Genomic DNA, 21,302 nt, shown 5'->3' with positions numbered 1-21,302 from the left:
AGGAAGTGTATGCAATTTGTGTCAAATGATAATGCCCGCCATTATTCAAATCTGATCTCCTTCACATTTTAAAGCAAATCATTTATCCATCCATCTATCCATTTTATAAACCCATTTTCTCTTGTTGAGGGTCAAAGGGAGCAGTTAGCAGAAGCCAGGGAGTCACCCCTCAGACTGAGATAGATCAGAGTCAGCAGATCACCAGTGAGCACATCTGTAAAAACTCACATGAACACATGGAGAACATGCGGTCTAGCCAGTAATTAAAGTCATGTCCAGGCCAAGTAGAATGTGCAGAAATCCACATGTGGCTCAGGTGTGTTTGTGATTTTTAAGGGAATTCAGTTACTGCCACCTCTACAGGCCTTTGGAGTCTGTGACCAGAACTGCTCAAATGGCATCAGCTGTACATCTTTGACATCCGTGGTCATGAAAACCTTTGATGGACCGCTGTTAGCTTACCTGAAGGATATCACAGCTCCCATGTTGGACCCCTTCAGCTTACCCACCCAGCAAACAGTATAGGAGTCAGGTGGAGAGTTTTGCTTCTTGGTGCAAAGAGAATTATCTGCATCTTAATATCAGCAAAAACAAGGAACTGCTTATTGACTTTGGGTGCATCAGAGAACCTCTACACCTTGTCATTTTTCAGGGAGTGGATGTAAAGGTGGTGCACTAATACAAGTACTTGGGATGGGGGGGGGTCCACATCAATGATAGGCGGTTGGACTGGTCTCATAACTCAGAGTAACTATATAAGAAAGTGTAAAGCAGACCCTTTCTTAAGAGACAGTGTTCCTTTAATGTGGGTAGTGACATGTTTGACACCTTCTACAACTCTCTGATGGCCAGTCTGTGGTGTGCTGGACTGGTAACATCACTTCAAGAGAGGACCACCAAATCAACAAGCTAATTATAAGGACAGGCTCAGTTATGGGGTGTACTCTGGACCACTGGAGGTAGTAGTGGAGGACAGAATTAAAAGAAATTAAGCACCAATATGGACGACACTGCACTTTCTCTGTGTGTCACACTCGCAATGAGGACTTTAAGCAAATAAATTATTTATTAGATGTGTGTCAAGAAAACCGACTGGGGTTTCTCTATATCAACAGCAATATGTCTGTATAGCGCCTCACTGTGATTGGGACTGCCAAGTCATAAGGGATCTTTCTTTTTAATTTGTTTTTAGCTATACTGGTGTGTGTTTAGACCATAGCATCTATCTGTCTGTCTGTCTGTCTGTCTGTCTGTCTGTCTGATCCTGCCTACTATGCTTATCTATTTCACCTATCTACGCTCACTGTGACTGGGACTGCCAAGTCATAAGGGATCTTTCTTTTTAATTTGTTTTTAGCTATACTGGTGTGTGTTTAGACCATAGCCTATCTATCTATCTATCTATCTATCTATCTATCCATCCATCCATCCATCCATCCATCCATCCATCCATCCATCCATCCATCCATCCATCCATCCATCCATCCATCCAGCCAGCCAGCCAGCCAGCCAGCCAGCCAGCCAGCCAGCCAGCCAGCTAGCTATCAGTGGGTGATGTAGTTAATTTGGGTCTGCACAACATCCTGCAACACCTTGACAACCCAGGGGCTTATATAAGGATTTTCTTTGTGGATTTCAGTTCAGCATTTAATATAATCATTCTACACTAACCCCATACCCCCACACTAACACCACCAGGCTTTCTGTCCCTGACTCCACCTGTCAATGGATTACTGATATTCTGACAAATCCTAACCAGCAGGTGAAACTGGGGAAACTCACCTGTAGTTCCCCTCGCACTCAACTTTGGTGCCACCCTCCAGGGATGTGTGCTCTCCCCATTACTCTTCTGCCCCTAGACTATAGACTACACCTGTAAGGACCTCTCTGTCAGACACCTCAAATATGTGAATGACACAGCCATCATTTAACTTGTCAAAAATGGTGATGAATGTGCATACAGATGTAAGGTTAAGCAGCTGACCCTTTGGTGTAGTGAGGACAATCTGGAGCTAACTGTGGAGAGGCTCTCCCAATATTATCTTCTTTCACTCTATTTAATAATAATGTGTCAGTTGTGGAAATCCTCATGTTTCTGAGACCCATACTCTCATAGGAATTGAAATGGAAGACCAAAATAAATCAATTATAAAAAAGACACAGCAACAGATGTACTTCCTAGGACAACTGAGGGAGCTCAATCTACTACAGGAGCTGCTGATTCAGTTCTGCACAGCAATCATCGAGTCTGCACTCAGCTCAGCCACTGCAGTGTCGTTTGGATCAGCAGCTAAACCAGACAAGAACAGGCTACAATGAACAGTCAGGTCTGCCATGAAGGTCATTGACATTAGTCTTGTCACCTTAAAACACCAACACTATTCCAGTACATTCACTCCTAACCCATTAACAGCTGTAGGTGGTTCTCTTCTGGATGGGTTTGACGTGGATTGTAATAGCCAATACCACACTTTGAGCATGCAGACTTACCTCACTTAACTGGAAGAATCCCAACCCACCTTTTATATCTCAGTGGGTAACTGATGTTCTTTACTATTTGAAATTGCAAAAAATCAAATTCTCGCTTAGAGAATCTGTGCATAAAGTTTTGAAACATGGCAAGACTTCATTAAAAAAATCATATGGGGGGAGCTTTTTCTTTTTTTTCTTTTTTTCTCTGCTGTTGCTTTTCTTTCTTTCTTTCTTTCTTTCAAGTGGGGGTTGACTTCTTGTCTTGATTTGTTTTTTTCTGTTTTCTTTTAAAGTTTTTCTAGATTGACTTTAAAGTTATTTGTTGTTGCGTAACCTCTGCAAATTTAATTGGATGAATGGCATACTCTGTTACTTTTTTTGAACATCAATAATAATTTGTTAAAAGGGCAGGTATATTTTTGCCCTTTGAAACTCGAGCATTAACAAGTCAAACAGATATTAGAGATTTCCATCCACCCTTCTTCGCTGTGAACTTTTATTTTTCTTCAGACAGACCTTAAGAAGTCTCGATTCCTGCCTTACATCGGGTGCAATGCAGGAATCAAAGCTGGTCAAGGTGCCCATCGTTCTCAGGGCACGCGGTCACTAAGCTGGACTCGGCCAACCTAAAAGCCATTTAAATTTTTATAATTATACATTAAGAGAGATTAGAGGTGGATGGATGGATGAATTTGCAAACGAAGGTACAGCAACACATCAAATGTGTCCATGAACATCTCATTCTGTAGTCGAGCCAAACCTACTGCAGGCCTCTGGGATCCCAGGGTTAATAATTTAAACTGTTATCTGAGGATTTCTTCACCTTAACTGCAGCTTTAGAACTTTATGTGGGCTGAGAGAGGGCAGTGTTGTGAACAGTTGTACTGTACTAAGTAAATACAAGTGTACTGTGTGGCTGCCCTTTTGATACTCAACATAGTTAAAGTGTAAAAATCTAAAATAAGGAGCATGGCAGTAATCCAGCAATGCCAGTAGGTGCAAATCGAATTTATGGGTGCATTAGGAAAAAGTGAACCGTCTTATAACATAATACATCATTCTAAAACCTACTTTAAGAAAAACTCCACCCATAAATATTTTTATATGTGCTTAACAATGAAAAAATTTGAATATTGTGTTTTCCTGCAGAATGGAAATAACAAAGTTTCTGTTATAATGGGCTTCTACAAGGCCGGATTTGGACCATAACAGGCCTCTGGGTGATTTCATTCCTTAACACTAGAATTAACAAAGTCTACGAAAAAACTCGTAATCCCGGCACACCTTAAATCCCTTTGCACCTCTCTGTCAGTGTCTTTTGTGTTGTAAATGTGTTGATCAGCACAAGCAGCAAGCAGCCTGCTATCCCATAAGCCCCACCGCCACAGAAAGGGCAAAAAGCTCTCCCAGCTCCAGGTACCTGACTCTCTGATAAACAAGGCTGTTTAATTTTATCCTGGCCGCAGACTAGTTGGTCTCACTCATTGGGTGTGTCACATTAGACGACTGTCACCGACTGGATAAAGTTATGTAAATGAAGGCTAAGCGTGGAAAATGCTGGAAAAATCATCTGACGTGACAATGGCTTTAGGAGAAGGATTAATAACAAGATGAGACATCTTCGCTTTAGTAAATTAAACAAGAAGGTGATTTCTTCATAACGTGGGGAATTAGAAATGTGTTTACTTAGAACATAACGATGATATCATGCCATTTGAGTTGCTTGTTCATTTAACTCTCCATTTACTTCATATTAGCTGCCAGTGTTACAACATTCATTATCATAGATACATTGTCACCGCGCTGTGCCTTTCTCTATTTAATATTGAGAGCTTTGCCCCCTGTTTGCTTTGCTTGGCAGCCCCCGGGCCGGCCCTATGCGCTAACCTCTTTATGGTTCTGCTTCTCGCGTATGGGAATGCAGATGTACAAATTAAACTGATTTTTATTTTCATGGAAATTGTTACATATGCATAAACGCAACAATAACTGGCCGTGATTGAATTTCATTTCTTTCTCTCTATTAAATAAAACAACTTTTTCAAATGTTTGTCTCTGAGCTTTGTTAATTGTAATAGCAAAAGCTATTCTATCAGGAAACTGTAAACATTTTAGTATGAATGGCATGTCAAGATCTCCTTTGGTGTCTAATGTCATCCCTGAAGGTGGACTACATTACCTTTCTTGTCGCCTGTTAAACTTTTACATGTCAGAATTGTTCAACCAATTTTCAATACAACTAATCTTGTCCTATTGCACAGCCCATTACTCAGCCATAAATTATGCATTAACATTATGATACATCCTTCTTTCAACAGTAATTCGAAGACCAGACGGTGTTAACGGTTGTAGATATTCTTCATGATATTGTAAGTTGATGTTTTCATCTTCTGCACCATCACCACCAACTGTTTGTGAGTCTATTGATATGCATTTAACCAATTTGCCATGTAACCGATCTACAATTTTCGCGTTAATTCGTTTTACTTCACCGTTTCTCGGTGCTAGGATTGCCTGTGTACTCATTTCTTCTGTTGATAACCCTTTGGGATGAAATTCTTCAAAAAGATTTGGTCATAATGAGTCTTCTTTAATTGGGAACATAAAGTGGGGAAAACGTAATAATGTATAAGCAGGAACTGCGTCTGACAAAAAGCATTCACACCAATGATAGGTGAGAGGACCGTGGGGCGTGGGCTGTGGAGAGGAGGTCGGGACTCGATAAAATCTTTTGGCAAGAGTCTCGTCTCGTCTCATCTCAAGATTTTCTTTTATAATAGAGAGACATTCAATTTGTACCACAGCACACACCCACATTAAGTCAATTTAGTGTCTTCATCTGTCCCAACATGCACAAAATGTGGGAGACAACCAAAGAGCACAGAAACAACCCACACGAAGATGGGGAGAACATGTGAACTTCATGCAGATAAGTGACTGGGTGTGGGATTTGAACCCAGATCTCTGTAACTATGAGCGAGCAATACAAACAAACTCCTCTGTAAAACATTCACTATCTGTGACCACTTTGCTCAGTTCAGGACCATGGAAGCCAAATAAATGCCTGTCCTATCAAACTTGTGGGTAAGGGAAAAACTGACCATGGACAGGCACACACGGGGCCCGGCCAGTTTAGGGCGTCCTGATAATCTAACTTACATGTCATTGGGATGTGGGAGGAAACGACTTTTGTAAAAATGAGCTCATCTAAAAATAACAGGAGCGTGAACAAAAACACTGTCCACACGTTCAACAAGGGTCCTTGGATCTGTAAGGCAGCAGTGCTCAAACCTGGAGAAAAAAAAGAAAAGCAAGAGAATGTAAGTACAGAAAATGAACTAATAAGGCTTATCTGACACCATCAAATACCAAAAGCTGCTGCTGTTAGCTTCTGGATGAGCTGTGAATTCATTAAAACAAATCAAACTTCCATTGTGAGTGCCACTTAACGAGAGCCGTAGAGGTCAGAGCATCTCACAGCAACACTGGGTACAAGGACGGGTATCAGACCATTAAAAGATCCACTCAGTGCATACCAGACCAGTTTGGGGTTGATAATTAACCTGGGAATGTGGATGAAAGCCGCGCTGGGCGAAGTCCTAGGCAGGGTGGACAATTGTAAAATATTAATGTTAGTTTATAAGGCTCTTAATGGATGTGTCTACTTGGTTAATCTTTTAGTACCCTGTACACCCACCCGTGCCCTTAGATCTACCGACCAGCATTTGCTTGGCACTCCATGCCATAGGATAAAGCTGAGGGCTGATCGATCTTTTGCCAGTGTTGCTCCGAGATTATGGAAGAGCTTACCTCTTAGCAATAAGAACATCATCATCATCTCTGACTGCGTTTAAGAGCAGGCTAAAAACTCCTTTTCATTCAGTGGCATTTCCGAGTTAGTTTTAATGTGTTTATTGTTATCATTCTTTTATACAGCACTTTGGCTCAACGGCAGATGTTTTAAAATGTGCTATGTAAATAAATTGACATTGACGTTGTCCATAGAGTCTAGTTGGTATTATTAGACATCAGAAACCTGTTTTTCTCCCCTTCGGTATCTGGAGTGCACCCCTTCAGTAGCAGTGTGTGTACAGACTTGGACAAGTTTGTCGGTAGCCTTATGGCTCATTGACAAAGTGCTGCATGCTTCCTGAAAAGTGATAAAATGAAAGGCTGGTGTCCCCTGCGTACCTTCATGCATTTGACATATCATCGAATAAAGCAAAGCAAGTGTGACAAGAGATCAAGTATTGCTTCTTTCACGAAGATATTCTAAAATGGCCTGGACTCATTTGTTGGCTCCCCTAGAAAAGATCATAATACAGTGGAACCTCTGTTCACGAACGTCTCAAAACACGTACAAATCAGGTTACGACCAAAAAGTTCACCAAACTTTTGCATCTGTTCACGACCACACACTCGGGTGACGAACAAGCCAGTTTCCCTTCTGGTTCGTACGCACCGATGATTTCCGCACGTGTTGTACATTGTTCTCGGTCAGACGTGCGTGCTTTCGCTGTGAACTCTTTGTGCTCTATTTCGTTTCCCTTCCGGTTCGTATGCGCTGATGATTTCCGCACATGTTCAGTCTCTCCCTGTACAGTACATTGTGCATTGCGCAGAGGGACTGTACCTCAAAACTGTAACCTCCTCTCCACCCAGCTTCCTGCTCACTTCCTTCATGACAGAACTCGACTCATGCAAGGTTAGTTTTCTTGGTTGTTTATGGTTAGTTTTTGTATAAATTATGGATTTTTCAAATGTTCATTTTTTTCCCTGTGCTTAAAACTCATTACAAGAAAGTGTTTACAGCGAGTGGTTCGTAAGGCTATAGCGTGAGCTCTGCAATGTTGATTTTCTCTGTTTAAGGTTTTCTCAGTGTTATTCAATGTTTTTACATTTAGTTTACTATTATATTGTGCATTCTATGGTATAATTAACTATTTTTGTGCTTAAAAATCTTTAAAAGAAATATAATTACATACAGTTTGTATGGTCCAGATCAGATTAATTGTATTTATTGGGTCATGACCAAATCGGGTTGCGGCCAGAGTTTTGGAACGAATTACGGTCGTGACCCGAGGTTCCACTCTATATAATTGGATTGGAGTGATTTTTCAAACTCACTCTTTTCTTGAATTCGTGTCACACGTGTCTTCAATTGTGCAATCAGCAGTTCATCCCATTTAACACTAATTCCCTGAAGCCTACGAAAAAAAAAACTTGTAATCACAGGCCACCTTAAATTCCTTTGCACCTCTCCTCATCAGTGTCTTTTGTTTTGTAAAAGGCGTCGATCAGCACAAGCAGCCTGCTATCCCATCCAATCCCCTCCACACCAATGGAGTCTCAATTCAGGCAAAACGTTCTCCCAGCTCAAGATTCTTCATCTGCGTGTGAGGTGCCTGGAGTTGTAGAGGGTAAATAATACAGTATATCATTATTTGGAACGCATGCATTTCATGTGTGTTCCATGTCAACAACGATCTGGGTAAGTGTAGGATGACAGGAATTGCGAGGCAAGAAATGCTGAACACATAGCTGAAGCAGAAACTTTTTCCATGTTATACTAATAATGACATTAAGTGTATAATGTGTGAAGACTTTAGTCCAAATATCAAATAAACACATGCGCTTTTATTCAAGAATTTAACCAAAGTAAAAAAAAAAGCGTTCAATTTACATGTTGCTGTCAATGAGTTACGAACCCAAGCTTAAATGTCAATCGACAGAAAGTTGATTTGTCTTCTTGGATGGTGCAGAGGTAAGAACTGCTGCCTTATTACCAAAAGTGTCCGGGTTCGAGACCGGATGTGTTGTGTAGTGAGCTGCTGTTATCTTGTATATAAATGTCTACGCGTGGAAGTGTGTGTGTCTTTCTGTCCGGCCCGGAAATGAGAGGTGGAGCCAGTCAGGGTAAGGGCTCCGCCTCCGAGGATACGCAAGCGAGGCCAGCACATCGGCAAAACGAAACCTCCAAAGAAAGACAGGCGCTTAGCCACTAATACAGAAGTGAGGCGAGCACATCAGCATAATGGAAGCCGCTAATGCAGAAACGATGTGAGCACGTCAGCAAAACGAAACCTCCCAGGAGAGAGACGCCCAGAGTCGTTCCTTTCAATTACCTAACATCTCTACATTTCAATTTTTTTTCTGACTATTTCAATAGTTTCTAGGACCCAGTGCTTTATACAGCACAGGTTTACACAGCTCGTTATTACTTTAATATAATAAAAACATACATTTGATTTGAGTCTGTAACACCTGGTGTAAATTTTGTAAACGTTAGCTCTTTTTTTTTTTATTTGGTTTTATTCTGTCAGTGACGTTTACATGGTACAATGAACTTGCCTCTCCCTCTCTGAGTTGATGCCGTTAATCTCCATTCTTGTCGCAAGAGCAATGATGACCACAGTCGATGCTGGGGTTGATGTCTGCTCAGCAGGGCTGTGGAGTCGGAGTCAAGGAGTCGGAGACAATTTTGGGTACCTGGAGTCGGGGTCGGAGTCGGGGAGAAATGTTCCGACTCCGACTCCTAATAATAAATTTAAATTGTAATGAAAAAAAAATACAGCAAGTTCAAATGCCCCATTTCACAAACAATATTCCTAATTAAGTACTTCTCTGATGTAAGAATAAAGCCCAGTGCATAGTTGTGTTACTACTAGTGTGAAGTTCATTGAGCAATTATACAACCTGACATTCACATATTGTAAGCTGGATTGTGGTACATTACAAAAAGTGTTTTCATTTTATTTCAGATATAATGTGTTTAACAAGTTCATTTGAGTGTAAACAAGTGTAATGATGGAGGTGGAGGTGTGTGCTAAGTGTAGCCTGATGTGTGTTCAGGGGCTCTTGTCTTTTGTTTAAACTGGCCAATACAGTAGAGAGTCGGCTTCCTAGCCAGTAGTTCTGTGGTTAAGTGACGTGTATGTTGCCTTCCTTCAATCAACATGGAAAATACATTAGCATATTAAATACAGGGGAGTCAGAATCAGAAGTACCGGAAACTAAGGAGTCAGAGTCGGAGTCGAAGGATTTATCTACCGACTCCACAGCCCTGCTGCTCAGAACTATTTGATGTACCGGCAATCAAAGATACGATGCCCTGTAACCGCTATCAGACTGGACAAAGGCAGAACCGTAACAACAGACAGTCTTCTTCACAGAGCTTTTTCTGCCTGATAGATTGCTGCACTCTGCTTGGCACCATAAAGTAAAATGGGACTTCCACTTGCAGTCAAAGTCATTTTAGTATGTGAGCAATTTGCCACGCTAGTGTTTAGATCTGGCAGTGTCATACGGACGGTGTTCCAAATAACGATATTTTATTTGCCCTCTACAACTTCAGGCACCTCACATGCAGATAAAGAGCCCTGAGCTGGGAGAACTTTTTTCCTGAGTTTAACTCCATCAGTGGGGAGGATGGGATAGCAGGCTGCTTGCTGCTTCTGCTGATCAACACATTTTCAAGACAAAAGACGCTGTTGAGGAGAAGTGTTAAAGAATTTAAGGTGGACTCAGAGTTTTTTCGTAGGCTTCAGTGATTCTAGTGTTAATTGGAGAAAGTTGTCACTCTGCTGTTTGATATCATCTTGTGTCTCCCACTGAACATGGACTAGAGAAAGCCAAGGAGAGAGTTGACTGAGGATTTCAGAAAGATAGAAAACGATAGACCAGCATGTCAAAGGCGAAGGCTAGAAGGCCACCATCTTCAAGCAACTTGATGTTTCTTTGACAACTGTGTCACATTTTATTAAGTTGAAGGTCCATGGGACTGTAGCCAACCTAATAGGACGCGGAATTGGCAAGAGGATAGTGAAAACGGTAGACAAAAAGACAAGGACAGCTTCCAGTGAGATATAAGCTGAATTCCTGGGTTGAGGTCCATCAGTGTCTGCATCATCCGTCACTTTTTGAAAGACGGTGGGCTCAATTGAAGAAGACCCCAGAGGACTTCACTGTAAAAAAAGCCAAACTGGAATTTACTAAAATGCAAAACTGGAGCTTTTGGTAAGTCACATCAGCTCTATGCCCACAGACAAAAAAACGAAGTCTTCAAAGAAAAGAACACCATGCCGACTATGAAGGAGGCTCACTTATGTTTAGGGGCTGCTTTGCTGCCTCTGGTACGGGCTGCCTTGATAGTGCAGAGAACAATGACATCTCACAGCTATCAAGACATTCTGGAGTGAAACGTGCAGCCCAGTGTCAGAAAGCTCTGTCTCAGTCACAGGTCAAGGGTCCTCCAACTCCGTTTTCAGTGTGTACCCCTTAACATTCATAAATGGCACCCCTCGGATGAGGGCCATCTATTGTAACTAATGAATTGACCAACTCTGGGTGAAAGCCACAGTCAGATGGGGGCAATCTGCAAGCTGTACATAGATAGTGACTGAGCCAGAATATGAGCACAGGACTCTGACGCCATGAGGTAAGCAGTGTTAATCATTGGGCCATACTGTTAGAAATCCTGCCGTTCCTTACACAAGCACACACACAACATGTTACAATGAAAATAATCAATGGTTCAAACTCTGAAGGCAGTGGCTTCAGCTGATATATTGACTAGAAAAGCGTCTGAAATGCTTTTTTTTTTTTTTTCTCGTTATGCGAGTGGCTGATAAGGCATCCTGCCTGATAACACTAATCTTGTTCCAAAGGTCTTTGATGTGTGCAAGTCTGACAGCCATTACAGTTTAATTGCTGTGTCAAATTAAATTTCACTATCATCTTAGGTTTATTCTAAAGTGCCTGTTATCAGCTTGTCCATGATACTTTGACCGAGGACAGCCTGTCTTAAAGCTTTCAGCTTGTCACCCATTTTCATCCTTGAAAAGCATGGCATCAGTCCATCTTACCATATAATTACGTGGAGTTCTTCAGAGTAAGATTAAGAGAAGGTTAATTGGGGATCCTAAGCTGGCCCAGCGGGAGGGTGTGTATGACTGGTGGCCTGACCGAGGTAATGTCCCAGCTTGTGTGCTTTACTGCCAGGATATGCTGTGACTGAACTGGATGGGTGGTTAAGAAAATGGACGGGTGTGCGGACGCACTTGTGTTGTCGTGCAGTGCAATGCTGTATACGCCAGGTGTTTAATGCAGATAGATATTCCATGGGTATAGAAAAAAATCCCCCCCTTTGAAATATTCCCATTTTTTTTGCTTTGCAGCCTTAAATGAAAACACACAATCCAATATTTTTTCCAGCTTTACTTACTCAATGCAACCTCTAACATCCAAGTGAAAGATATCACAGCTACAGTTCAGAAGAATTATAAAAAATTCAAAACTTCAATCACATGATACTCCTGATACCTTCTTCCAATTGTTCCATCCACACTGCACTCTGTGGGTTATCTCTGCATCAAATTGTCTGTCTTGGTCTACCACTGATCCTACATATTTAAATGTATCCACTCTTTTCAATGGGGTTAGGGGCAGGCACTAATACAGCTCATTGCTGCACCTACCACATGGCAAACCAGCTCAGGATCCCAGATTAGGACCCAAATGCAGTCATGCAACGGGTGACACCTCAGCACCACATTAGTTCAGATGGAGTGGAACAGTGGGAGGTTTTTAATGGTGGCTGGAGTGCCAATTCTACCACCAACCCCCAGGTTTTTCCCTACAGGTTGGAGGGCCTACTTGCAGGGCTGGTTGCAGATTAATGTCATACCCAGGATGGGCTCCCTGCCTGCTAACATCTAAATCCTGGTCCTCATTAAGCCTCAGATATTCTGTTTAACTCCAACCCTCTATCTTCCAAAGCCCCTCTCCGTTCTCCAAACTTCCTTCTTTCCGGTGTTACACAGCACAGTGTTATCAGCGCAGAGGCTGCACCAGGGAGGATTAGGTTGGTCTTTTATCCCACGAGTCAACACATCCATAACCAGATCAAAGAGGTCAGGATCCCTCTGGTACAGACCTCCTCTAAGTGAGATCTTGTCTGTTACCCCAACCTGAGATCCTGGACAATCCTCACACACTTCTCTTGTCCTCCTTTCTCTCTCGTGCACCTCCAGACCTGTTGACGTGGCATTGTTATCCTAAACCTTCTCCCAGCCAATCCACACCATATGCAAACCTTTCTGTTTTTCTCAATGCTCCTCTATCAGCTGCCTCAATACAAAGACTGCATCAGTTGTTCCTCCTCCTGGCATTAAACCAAAGTGCTCCTCCCCATGTGGTGGTCTCTTTCCTAAGCCTTCTCTCCGTAACCCTTTCCCAGATTTGCATTGTCTGTGACAGCAGCTTTTTCCCTCTATAGTTTCCATAATACTGAATATGTCCTTGCTCCGTATAGATGGGTCCAATCCCACTGTTCCTCTGCTATTCTCTCCTGTGGCCTCCTGCATAACGCCATGCGTAGAATTCACACTAAAACATGGCGTAGGGACAAAAGCGGAAATGTGCGTGGCTTTACGCCAAGTTTAGGTTTTATACATCACGATTTGAGCGTGGAAACAGGCTTACACAACATTTTTGGTGCGTACGCACCATTTATACATGAGGCCCCTGGTCATAGATTTGATCCCACAACACTTCAATCCACATAAAAACAGAATACAGGCTGGGGTGTACACAGCGCTCAGAGAGTTTGCCCAGTCATGTGCCCCTTTCTGAGTGTCAATCCCCATTGGTGACATAATTATATTACTTGATCCTGTTGTCATTTTAAACAGCAATAAAAGTGGACAGGACTGTAAAGGTGAACATCGCCAAAGTGTCTGTCTGTTAATGAATACCTTTTTACAGCACTGGGATATGGAGAGAAATTCAAAGAGCAAATATTTTTATATTAACGTCTGTGTTCAGTATCATTAACTTAGTGTAGCATATGCAAACTTTCTTCATCTAATTCAAAGTCACAGGTGGCCGATACCGATCCAGTGGCACTGGGCACAAGGCAAGAACCAGCACTGTATGGGGCATCGGCGTATTGCAAGTCCCACTCACTATGGCGCAGTTCATAATGGCCAGTTCCCCTAACACATGTCTTTAGGACATAAGAGGAAAACTCACAGAGGTGGCGGTAGAACGTGTAAACTTCACATGGAGCACTCAACTTCAATCAGCGTATCACTGTGCCAATGTCCGATGTACAGTCATTCAGAATACTGTATATACTCGCGTATAAGTCGGGTCTTGAAACCTGAAAAATCGATCATAAAATCAGACCCCGACTTACATGCATGTTCAAAAGTACACTTAAATGTTTTATTTTTGTACATCTTCTTGATTCCTCCAATCTCGCTCATCAGTTTCTCAGACACATTGGTAACTGCGCTGCTGCAACAAAATTCAATTTCTTTCACTACTTCAACGACGTTTAATTTAAAACCAGCTTTATATTTTCTTCTGATCGAACACTCCATCGTAGTTAAGGGATGCTCTTACAATAAAGGTGTATGAGAGTGTGAGATACAAAAGACACAAATAAGTGCAAATGTTGCTTCGGAATTGTTTGGGTATTACCATTGTGAGGGACGGCCGGCGGTTCAGTCCAGCCGGGATGTCCCTGGAAAAGAAGAATGGAGGAAGGCAGCCTTTTCAGGGCACTGCATCCCTTGGGACGCTAAGTGGCAGCTCCCCTGGATGTCAACGGTTCCCTGGATTCCCTCAAAGCATCCTGGGACATGGAGTCCATTTCCTCAGCCCTGTTGGGTGCCGCCAGGGGGAGCTCACAAAGAACCTGGGACTCTTACTGTTACGACAACCCGGAAGTACTTCGGAGTCACGAGGACAGAATCCCGCAGTACTTCCGGGCTACTTGAGGAAGGATGATGTGGCGTTTAACCCGGGAGGAATACTTCTGGGTCATGGACTATTTAAAGGACTGCTGAAGACCCAGCAAGGAAAGCCGGAGTTGGGTGGTAGAGTGACGGAGCTGCTGGGAGGAGTGGAGGATTGTGATTATTGATTATTGTTTATTATTATTGTTATTGGAGAATTGTGGCGAGTATGGTGCTTTGTGCACTGTATTTGAAGAAAATTATTAAAATTCTTCTTGGTGTTTTTTACAAGTGTGTCCTGGACGTCTGTCTGGTGGGTTTCACAGGGCAACAACGCCTCTAGCGTCCACACCATGTGGTCACGTAGGCACAATAGAGAGAGAGGTTAGGATCACACGCTGATACAGCGCATTGCTGCGCCCACATAGCAAAAAAAAGACAGTGTGCTCCATGGTTCCTCTCTCAGGTGGGCATTAGCATATTGTAATTTCTTGGACCAATAGCGTGAGTGTTCCACATTTGACTTATAGGACCAATATTATAAAATACCAGAAATTATACGATAAAATCAAGCCCCAACTTATATGCGGGAGAATTTAAACGTGAGTGTATCCGGTACATATGTAATGTATGCACCACAAGATTACATCCTGCCTTAAGAAGGACCCTGACTTAACTTGAAAGCTTGCATATTATAATCTTTCTAGTTAGCCAGTAAAAGGGGTCATTTTGCTTAACTTCTCACCACATCCATAATGGCTAACACGTTACAACACCCTAGTACTACTGAAATAGTCACTTAAAGTGTTTATCTACAAATTCTGAACTCTGTGTTCTTCAATAACCAAAAAGCTCTACCAGTTTTCTTAATTTTCATTATTTAATTTCTGCCAGGCCTTCTAATGTTCTTACTGCATATCTTTGAATCTTACAAATTGCCTGTGATGTGTGTCTCTGTGTCTTAATCTGGAAGAACCAGATTGGCGAGATGAGCTTTTGGAAAGAACGACTTGTATTTCTAATTGAGCAACGTGATACCTGCACGTAAACCGGAAGAACACGCCGTACCGGTCCTCAGGAATCTGACTACACTGAGCAAATGCTTTATACAGGACCCCCGTAGTCTACAGGTCGCCCAACAAGTTCTGAAGTGGACGTTCCATCCTGCCTTGGCGTTCACTTCATGTTTAACATGCGCCAGATATCCCCTGCCTGTGTACATTTGGAGTTATGTATTTCTTTGAAGCTATTTTGAAGATACTTAAGTGCACAATACGTCGCATTATCAATATCACTACCCTTGGATGGCTCATAAGGAATATGGGCACGGGCACTAAAATTTAAAATGTTTTATCTAAAAGTTAACTGCCTTTTTAAAAAGGTATGTCCACTCAGTTTAATTTCAAACCAGCTTCGTATTTCCTTCTGATCGAACGCTCCATCGTAGATAAGGGATGCTGTTACGATAAAGGTGTATGAGGCTGTGAGATACAAAAAAACTCAAAATGGTGCAAACGTCGCCTCTGAATAGTTTGGGTATTACTGTGTGGTTATGTAGGCACAATAGAGAGAAAATAAAAAGGCCCTGTGCCCCGTGTTACTCTCTCAGGTAGGCGTTAGCAGATCATAATCTCTTGGACCAATAGTGCAAGTTTTCTGCATTCGACTTAAAACTACTGGAAATTATACAGTAAAATCAAGCCCCCGAATAATCCATAGGAGAACTTATCCGCGAGTATATATGGTAATTTCAGTTCTTCACTAGTGCTGTAGCGGGTGAAGCCCACGCCATTGTGCTCTGTTTCTCATTTGACAACACTGAGCATGACAACTGAAAGAAATTTCTGGATCTGACGATCAGATGCACTTTGCTTTGCTAAAAAAGAAAAAACATTTCCTGGGGCGTACTTATTTTTAGATTAGATCAATTTGATTAATCCCAGGGCGGAATTCAGATGCATACAGTAGCAGAAACATAAAAAACAAGGAAATGGACTCACAGGACATATAATACAGTCAATCAATCAATCAATCAACTGAAAATTAAATAAATAAATAAAAATAGATAAATATCAGGTGGAAGCATTGAGTTGACAGATAGCAGCAGGCAGAAAAGACCCCCAGAGGCACTTCTTAGCACACCATGGTGGGAATGAGCACGTGGCTAAAAGTGTGGCCAGACAGCGCCTCCTGGAGGGGATTTTTCATAATGGCACCTAATGTTGCCACCCTCCTCTTTTCCAGAACAGCTTCCGGTGTGTCCAGGGTTGGCCCTGTGATGGAGCAGGTGCCCTGATAAGTTTGTTCAAGTATGAGCCGTACCAAATCATGGTCTGATCTGCCTAAAGGTGGCACATAACAAGGCTGGGGTCCTGTTTTATCTTTTTGTACAGTCCACAAACTGGTTAGAACGTGAGGGTGGAGGGAAGTGAAATGGGGTTAAAGTCCCCTGAAATTGTGGGGAAAACACCGGGTGGGTCAGTAGTGCGTTTGCTTATTACAGAATATGCTATGTCTGTTGCAATTGCCACATCTGCCAGGGGGTTGGGGGGAATGTAAACTGCAAACCCAATGGCATATAAGTCATTTATAATTATTTGTAGTAGTAGTGTTGGCTGGCTTGGTGGCACAATGTGTCAGCTGCTGCCACATGATTGCAGTGTCCTGGTCTGAAATACTTGTTGTCTGTGGAGGGGTCTGCATGTTCTTTACTTTTTGCATCCCAAAAGACATGTACTGTAGGTTAGCCTAATGCTATGTCACTTTTAGGGTCACACAGGATACCAGTACTGGAAAAATACCGAAAAACCCAAATTGTATAATTTTATGGTGCCAACATTCCAAGATTTTTGGTACTGGAAGTAAATGTCCGTTTTCCTCTGAATTCAAAACTTCTGTTTTGTAATATGTCAAAGCTGCACACTTTAATGCAAGCGTAACTTCACAGTGGACCCAAACAAAACCTATTCCTTTGACGCAATCCTGACTTCTGTGAAATCGAAACTGTATGCTTCGATACAATCGGAACTTCACAGGGCCCCCTTCACTGGACCCAGTCCCCCCATTTACTTAGATGTGAATGGGACTTATGTGAAGTCTAAACCACACACTTCGACACAATCAGAACTTCATGGGACCCTCCACCCTTTATTGAGATCTGGACTTCACGGCTATGAAGGAAAGAAATGCATAGTTCAGCATGACTGGGTGGCACACCAGGGAGGTGAGCAATTGTGTAGTGCATTGGGAAGACTAAGACGGGGGACGGGGGACGCTGTATAAATGTGAAGAATTAATATTATCTTCAAGCCCATAATATGTAATAAAGTGCATGCCATCCATAAGTAAGTCAGAGGTCAGGTTTTATACAAAATGTCTAAAAGTAAAGCAGGACAGGTGTTGCGATCCTCACATGCTCAGTTATGAGATATTTGGGCATCATATCCAAGTCAGATCCTACTTATTATACGCCTGTGGTCAGTGCAGTCTGAAGATTTGTGTCATTTGAGCTGTATGGACACTAAGAGACATTTATGACTGGCACTTCATCTATCTGTAAAGCCATCTTCAGTCACCTGATCGAGGTTAACTTGGCAGTGCCTGTCACAGGGTGCCACACTGTAAAAGACGGGGCTTTATTACCTGCAATTTTAACAGTCTGGCACCCATTCAGAAGTTGCTATTGGCCCAGTGGTGTGCAGAAAGGTCTGTGGAAAGTCTTCTTGACGGCTGTTCTCCAGTTACGCATATTGTAACATTTTAACTTGGCTCCTCATCCTTAACTGAGCTTCTTATTTCCACTGTCCGCTGATTCCCTGAGGCCGATTTGTGGAGACAGGCACATGAGGCTTTGATTCATAACCTAATATTCACAAATATACATTTTAGGTGGATTGGTGATTCCATCTTGCCCAGGAAAGGAGTCTATGGGTGGGCCCCATCCAGAGCTGATGCCTTCAAAGTACCCCACTGCTGCCACGGCCCACCACAACCCTGAATTGGCAAAAGCAGGTTTGGCAATGTTAAGTGTGATACGCAAAGGTTGCTTCCCCTGTGGTCTGAACGTGGATCCCAATGGCCCAGCGCAGTGACAGGGACACCGTGCTGTAAATATGGCATCGTCCTTCAAATGAAATGTACAACTGAGACCCTGCCTCTCTGTAGTCATAAAAGATCCTTGGGCATCCTTTGTAAAGGAGCAGGGTATACCCCGATGTCCTGCCCACTACGGTCTAGTCATTTTGGACCAATAATCGTCAACTGTCACTTATTGGCTGTCTCTCTTAACCCCTTCACTACCTAACAGCTCAAGTGTGGTGAGAGTACTGGTGCATTAATGGCTGCCATCGCAACATGAAAGAGGGTGTTACACAATGAGGGTGGCTGAGTAATGCCTTGAGGAGTGAGAAAAACGCCATATAAATGAAAGAGGATTATTATTTGAATCGTTTTAAGCAATTTTCTCTTTTTTCACCACAAGAGGGAGACAGTTAACTACAAAAACATACACAGCCTCCTTATAAGAAAAAACTCAATGCATCTACTAAAAATGTATTTTTATTTTTGTGTCTTCAGTATCACTTGTACAGTAAAAGTTCCAATTTTTTAAACTAATTTCAAGTAAATGTTATTGAAATGTGTAATGTTTTCATTCTGAGGGATCTACCATTCATCATTCTGTACAACATTACAATTAAAGGCAGAACTTGATTATGTTTTGTGTGTCCTCCGTTGGACTGGACTGGTGGGTGGTGTTTGCCTATTTTCTGTTTTTGCTGTAAGGCTTATTAGGTTCAAAGCAAGTATTTTTATTGAACCGATTGCTTTTAACAGGCTTCTTTTGACACAGCACAATCTTCTTTTCTCTCTCTTCCTCTCTTCTGCTCCTGTAGGTGACTGGTGTCCATCTCCTCTGATGGCTCACCAGCTGAAGTAGACCCAACTTGGTAGTACTTCTAATTAGTGCTGGGAGGTATACCGGTTCATACCGAAAACCGTTTTTTATTCTTGTTATGATGTGGATTTTTCTTATGCCACAATACCGGTTTAAATAGCCTAAACAATGTTCGGAACATGGCGCAGCGGGAAACTGTTTAAGGGGGGACATTTTTCACTGCTACATCGCTAAACACTCATGCAACGGAGTGCATGCGTTAGTGGAGGTATTGAGCAGTGAAAATGGACGGAGAACATTCTGAAACTGAAGCTGTAGCAGACGATAAAGTTGAACATGATGACACAGAAGAACTTTTGTAGAAAAAAGGAGCCGCGTCTGTTGTCTGGAGATTTTGGTTTTAAAAGGTCAGATGTGGACCAAACAACTATTTAGTGCAAATAGTGTCAAGCTAAAGTTGTCGCCGAAGGCAGCAACACAAGCAATTTGCTGCACCACCTTAGCCGCAAACATGCTTTGGAGTACCATGAGTGTATGGAACTAAGATTGTCACCCTCCACGTCCTCGGGTAAAACTGAAAAAGCGAGAGGACACTCGAGTCAGACGTCATTTGTAGACGCGTTTGCTAGAGGACTGCTTACGACAGAAAAAGCAAGTGGTGGATCGAGATAACCAATGCCATTACAATCCATAGAGCTGACGTGTCAGTGGATTGAGATTGTTATCATTAACAGAAAGTGTTATTGGTTTACAAAAGATATTAACTCTTTATTCCTTTTCTAAGACATATTCAGTGCAATACAACTTTTGACAAGCACCTCTGAATATTTTACTAAATCTAAATGCCTCTTTGGATGGTTGAAAATATGTTGTTTGCAAAATTTGTTTAGGAAAAAGGTTCTATATTTTAACTGCAACTGTAATGCAATGTGATTCCTTCTCTTCATTAGTGCCACCCCCTTGAAAACTATCACATTATCGGGCCTTGCAAACCTGTATTAATACTTGTGTGCACATTTAAATGTTTTCTTGTACAATTCTCATGACAGTGGTACAGGTTATTCTTAGCCAGTCTACTGCAGTAATTGCAGTGGAAAATGTGGTTAACATCCACTCATGCATGGGAAAAAAATACCGTCAAATACCGTGAAACCAGTATAATTTTGAAAAATACCGTGATATAGAATTTTGGTCATACCACCCAGCCCTCCTTCTGATGCCAAACCCTTATCCCAGGAAGGACTCCTGGTTGAGTAGGAATCTGAGCCTTCACTGTCACACTTGCTTGTGGGTGTCCATACTGGAGTTCGACAATAAGGGATGCTGCATTCCAGTGTATGGAGGAATGACCTGCGTCCCTCCTCAGTTTCCCACTGTCACATATCTGTGGCCTCCTGCCAGGGAAAGGGACCATTACTCCATTCATTTAGTCCTTCCTGTATATTGGCATCCCAGCTGGATTTGGAACTCCCATTCACTGCTGCCTGGATACCAGTCCTGGTGTGCCTTCTTTCAATATAATTAAGTATGCTGGCCTCCTGACCAGGTAAGGGAAGGGAATTCATCTCAGCTGGAATGCTGGTCCATCCATTACAGGCTCCACGTCCTGAAACCCAAAGAAAATGTTAAGTGGGAAAAAAAGAAAATGGATGTGTTCATTTTAAATAATAATAAAAAAAATGGGCATTTTTTGTATAGGAACCATTTTTAGGTGTGTTTGCATATAATGCAAAAAAAGCAGCTACTGTAATCATCATGTCTGTCTGTCTGTCTTTCTGTCAGTCTCTCCACATGAAACAACTCTGCTCCCAGTGGAGTGAAATTTCTTTAGGCGGAGTGGTGGCTCTGAGGCTAGGGATATGCACTGGCAATCGGCAGGTTGCCGGTTCGAATCCCGTAAAATGCCAATAGGGACTCTGCTCTGTTGGGCCCTTGAGCAAGGCCCTTAACCAGCAATTGCTGAGCACTTTGAGTAGTGAGAAAAGCGCTATATAAATGCAAAGAATTATTAAATTATTATTAAATTAAGGACATTTGTCAGGAAAGGAATGTTTATGGTGGCATATCTATAAATACAAATCTATATATACAGTACTAGCTGTTCCCCGATGCTCTGCCCGCATATTAGTGAAACAGGACAAACTTTAAAAATCAATAAACAAACAGGTATCACTAGCTAAGCAGAGGCCAGGTGC

The sequence above is a fragment of the Erpetoichthys calabaricus genome, chromosome 7, assembly GCF_900747795.2.
Source record: "Erpetoichthys calabaricus chromosome 7, fErpCal1.3, whole genome shotgun sequence".
Taxonomy (NCBI): domain Eukaryota; kingdom Metazoa; phylum Chordata; class Cladistia; order Polypteriformes; family Polypteridae; genus Erpetoichthys; species Erpetoichthys calabaricus.
This window is presented reverse-complemented; position numbering follows the sequence as displayed.